Source organism: Myotis daubentonii, chromosome 9, assembly GCF_963259705.1.
Source record: "Myotis daubentonii chromosome 9, mMyoDau2.1, whole genome shotgun sequence".
NCBI classification, from domain to species: domain Eukaryota; kingdom Metazoa; phylum Chordata; class Mammalia; order Chiroptera; family Vespertilionidae; genus Myotis; species Myotis daubentonii.
Genome location: NC_081848.1, coordinates 35,978,737 through 35,984,190, shown reverse-complemented (window position 1 = coordinate 35,984,190; position 5,454 = coordinate 35,978,737). Strand labels below are relative to the sequence as shown.

The following is a 5,454-nucleotide window of genomic DNA, read 5'->3' as shown; positions in this document are numbered from 1 at the left end:
AATAGCAACCACTCAAACAGCATCTATATGTGCTAGGCTTTTCTAGGTGTGTGTGTACATATGTATAGATGTATGCACATATATGTGTGTACACATGTATATATAGACATATGCACAGCCAATAAATACGTATATGCATATATGTGATAAACAGACTGTGCAAATATTTTGTACCCAAATCAAAATTTCTCTCTGGATTAGCATCCACTGATGAGTCCTTTCTGACCCAGTCTTTACTATGATGACGCAAAACGTAATGTTTTAACTTTTACACTTCTATAGTAAACAATGGGCTCTTGGCATTTTAACATAAGCAAGAACCCTCCGTTCTCCCCCAATGATTGATGAATTGATTCGATCTCTTTGTTATTGGATATAACCATTTTTTTTATTTTTAAATGGTTTAGAATTCTTTATTGTGCATAATTATTTTTGTGTTCGAATTGTTTTAGATTTGTCCAGTGGGAACCCTGTCAAGCTACTTCCTGTGTTCTTATGACATGACCCTATCATTTTTGCAGAGCATTCCTTGTCTTTCTAGAATAACTTTATGCTTCAGGATCATCTCTTACTGACCTTGCCCAGTCCTGAAATCAGACACTTCTCAGAGGGTCTCTGATTCATGATAGTGAGGGATGGTATTAGATACCAAGATCTAGGAACTAGGTTTACTTACTGTTGTTGGGTATCATTGATTATTGATCCTTTCAACAGATAAAGCTAGGAAACATGTGTCTGCATGCATGCATATATACATAAAAAATATATATACATATATGTAAAATGTGCATACACGTACAAATGAATATAAAATACACAGTGCAGAGATACAGGCTTATATACACTGGAAATAATAAAGTCTCACTGATAGCTCAATTTTTTATCCCCAAAGGATTTTTTAAACTGATAAGAACAGATACTACACTTGATCTTAGCCAAAAGGCCGAGAAGCGATCCCAAAGGATTTTTTAAAATTTGTTTTTTGCCTTATATCATTCAATATTTGTATACCTCAATCACAGTGAAAACCCTGTCTACCTTTAATATCAACATATTTATTCAGTGCCTCAATCCTATAACACACCTAAAATAGTTTCAGGATTATGTTCCCATACTATTACCCCAAAACAGCAAAACACAAAACCAAATATATTAAAAATAAGTTTGGTATTTGTTGGCATTTATTTCCTCCTCCTATTCATGCTGCTATGACTGAGGTAGATATAGTCAAATACTATGAAAATGTTTTCTTGAATTAATCCTTCCTTCCTTTCCCTTCAGTTTAGTCTGTTAATAGTATTTGCCCAATTTTCTGCAGGGCAAATGTAATTTCCTTCTCAATTTTTAGGTATTCTTTAAAAATTAAGGATATTAGTCTTTTATTTCTGATATGTATTATAAATTTCATCCTCAATTGTTCATTTTTCTTTTGAACTTTGCTATTCAAAATCTGTTCTTTCTTTTCATTTTTATGTATTCAAATTGATCCATTTTTTAAAAAAAAATGCTTATGGATTTTTACTCATAGTTTAAAAATTTTCCTTCCTGTTTATGGAAGAATTCAGCTATGTTTTCTTTTTCTTCTAGTACTTGTATGTTTTTATAGTTAGAATTCCTAGTTGTTCTGGATTTTCTATAACTGTGGTTGCCAAGCAATTCTTCACAACCCTATGCCTTCACAAATGTGATTTAAGAGGACTGAAAATGACTAATTGAAAATATATTTGTCAATTAGCATCTGTAATTAAAAACAGCACAGCCACTTAGTCATGTCACATAATTTTTAACACATTAAGATCATTAATACACTAACATTTGCTGCCAAGCAAAATCATTTTGGTAAAGCTATCACAATATAGTTTTTCCTTCCATATATGGATATATGTTGAACTTTTGAGAATAGGTTATTGATTAGTAAGTGTGGAGTCCTTCCCTGATTGTTTTTTTAATTCTGGCCTATACATGTCAGCTAAAAACAAAACAAGTAAATCTCAATAAAACAGCGCATCAGATGTGCCATGCCTAATTAGACTATGAAAAGCTCAGGTACATCTGGTTGGTGCATGAATGCCCTTCATATATTGCAACAATGATATGTGTGCAGGAGCAAGTAAACTCTTAAAACATTATAATGTGAGATGCCAGTGTACTGGTATTTGTGGAAGTTAATGTGATTTTTACTGTAAAATGAGTTTTAAATTCGTGTATTAGTCATATTAATTCATTTCAAAAGCATTTGTTAAAAACCTACTATACTGGTTTTATTTAGATATAAACCAATAAACCAAGAGTCTATGATTTCTGCAACTTCATGAACTCCAGACAAAATATATTAAACAATAAATTTTAATCAAAAGTGGTAAGAGTTATAATAGAAGTACTAGAGATCATAGGATTATATTTAAGAGGATATATGGCTCATAAGATTTATAGAATGTCACCCTAAAAAAACATTGCTTAAAATAAGACCTGAGAATTGAGAATGGCTAAGTAAAATGCCCCTTAATTTGTTTTTATATTTTGAGATTGCGTTTCATCCTATATAATAAAAGCCTAATATGCTAAGTGTCAGTTGTCCAGTCATCTGTTCAACCAATCCAAGTGTAATAGGCTAATGATATGCTAAGGCCTCTCAACCACTCACTATGACCTACACTGACCACCAGGGGGCAGACACTCTGACTGGTAGGTTAGCTTGCTGCTGGAGTCTGGCCGATCAGGACTAAGTGAGACCAGCTAGACCAGCCGTGGGCAAACTACGGCCCGCGGGCCGGATCCGGCCCGTTTGAAATGAATAAAACTAAAAAAAAAAAAAAAAAAGACCGTACCCTTTTATGTAATGATGTTTACTTTGAATTTATATTAGTTCACACAAACACTCCATCCATGCTTTTGTTCCGGCCCTCTGGTCCAGTTTAAGAACCCATTGTGGCCCTCAAGTCAAAAAGTTTGCCCACCCCTGAGCTAGACACACCCTGGAGCCCTCCAGCAGTCCCTCCCCACATGTAAAACCTCCCTCTTCCCTCCCTGGCCCTGATTGTGAACCAGTGGGGCCCCTCGGCCTGGCCTGTGCCCTCTCACAATCTGAGCTGAAGTAAACCCTCCCAAGTCCACAAATTTCATGCACCAGACCTCTAGTTTTATTATAAAGTAGATTATTTTATTTTAATCATTTTGTTGTTAGTGTATAGAATATGTATCAAATCATTATGTTGTACAACTTAAACTTACACAATTCTTTATGTCAATGGTATCTCAATATAACTATAAAACAAACAAAAGCATAACCGATAAAACTCCACAATCTTCAATGCCTCATCATCAACTTCCCCTGTTCATTACCTTTACCCATGCCTACACCTGGCTAACATATTGCTTAAGACTTGATCTAGGCATTGCCTTTATAAGAGGATACTTTGCCTGGCCTGTGTGGCTCAGTTGGTTGGGTGTCCTCCTGTGCACCAAAGGTTGCCAGTTCATTTCCAAGTCAGAGTATATACCTGGGTAGTGGGCTTGATCCCAATAGGGGGCATGCAGCAGGCAGCCAATCTTCTCTCTCCCTCTTTCTTCCTCTCTCTATAAAATATCAATAAACTATTCTTTTAAAAAAAGCATACTTTCCCTCCCCATGTCTACTCAATGTGTTCACCTGCCCTCCTCATACCTGCCCTTGGTTTTATTACTATATACTGTATATTTTTCTCTCTGCTGTAGCATTGATCATACTCCACTCTCTCGGCTCAATGCCACCATCACAAGATTCCCAGGTCCTCCAGCTCAGGACCAAGCCGTATTTATTAGCACAATTGCTAATACTCTGTAGTCAACCTATATCAATACATGAAGATATTTACCAAGATAAAAAAGAAAAATATTCTGCAGGTGATGATGGCATGTTACAAAAAAAAAGGACAAAATATGAATGAATGCTTTGTGTTTTAAAAAATGAGAAACAGAGTATGTTTGGGGAAAAAAAAACTTATTGGGGATACAGAAAATTAAATTAAGAACCTTGAGCTCGAGAGATCATCCTGGATCATTCAGAAGGGCCCTACTGTCAATCACATGTATCCTTATAGGAATGAAGGAGAGGGAGGCTTGCACACACTCAGAAGAATAGCTGATGTGAAGACAGAGCAGAGATGTTTAAAGATGCTGGCCTTGAAAACTGGAGTGACTACCAGCCAAGGAACGCTAGCAGCCAGCAGAAGCTGGAAGGATGAAGAAAAGATTCTCCTGTGGAGCCACAAAAGGGATTGCAAGTCTGCTCTCACCTTTCATTCTTCCCAGTGATACTGATTTAGGGCTCTGGGCGGACAGAACTGTGAGAGAGTAAATTACTGTTGTTTCAAGACTCTGAGTTTGTGGTTATTTGCTACAGCAGCCACAGGAAACTCATACAACTTTAATAGGGGAGAGGTAGAAATTTATTTGTAACAGGAGAACTCTGGCATTAGTAAGAAAGGGAGACTGAGGAGGGAAATGAAGGAGCAGAGCAGGAAGCCAATTGAGAGCATGATATCAGTGCAGGTGAGTCATCACGGCGCCTAGAAAAATGTGGTGGCACTAGGAATGGTGAGCAGGGAATGAAAATTCACTTATAAAGTATCCCTAGCTGCAGTTATTGTTTTGTATGGAAAGGGAAGTTTTACAAGACTGAAATGGATGTAAATATATAGTTTTATAGTCTTATGGTGGTCAAAAAATAGAACATCTAAAATGCATATCTTTTAATCTTGTAAATAGAAAAATAATTGTTATAATACTATGTACTGGGTTGCATCAAAATTAAACTTTCCTCCAGCTCAGAAAGCAGTGGCATTTCCTGCATACAGAAATAATTCCAATTTCTTTGGATCATAGAAGGAATCTCAGAGGGTCTGACAGCCTTTACAGCAGTGGTTCTCAACCTTCTAGCCCTTTAAATACAGTTCCTCATGTTGTGACCCAACCATAAAATTATTTTCGTTGCTACTTCATAACTGTAATGTTGCTACTGTTATGAATCGTAATGTAAATATCTGATATGCAGGTTGGTCTTAGGCGACCCCTGTGAAAGGGTCGTTCCACCGCCAAAGGGGTCGCGACCCACAGGTTGAGAACCGCTGCTTTACAGCCTTCTTTCCAGCATTCTAGATGAGCGGTCATTTGATTTCAGCCTTTCCAGCAAGCAACTCTCTACCACCACCACCAGCAGGCAGTCGACACGTGCAGTCTGCCTGTTATGCACACATGTGACAAATATTTAGCAAATGCCTGTCCTACGTATATTGAGTGTCTTTCTAGTCCTAGAGATCCAGGAGTCCATAAGATAGATTCATGAAGCTTCCATTCAAGTAGGAGATTGATAATAACCGAGGAACCACATACACTAACAAAATAATAACCAGACACTGACCATATGTTCTAGGAATAATATGAAATACAATAATAAGGTGTTGGATATTAAAATTT

General features: G+C 36.8%; 1 non-coding gene across 1 annotated transcript; it reads right to left on the bottom strand.

Moving 5' to 3' along the window:
- Nucleotides 1-759: 759 nt before the first annotated feature.
- LOC132242480 (U2 spliceosomal RNA) lies at nt 760-955 on the bottom strand. The gene has a single exon (XR_009454660.1). It is a non-coding gene; the product is annotated as a U2 spliceosomal RNA (small nuclear RNA).
- Nucleotides 956-5,454: the final 4,499 nt, after the last annotated feature.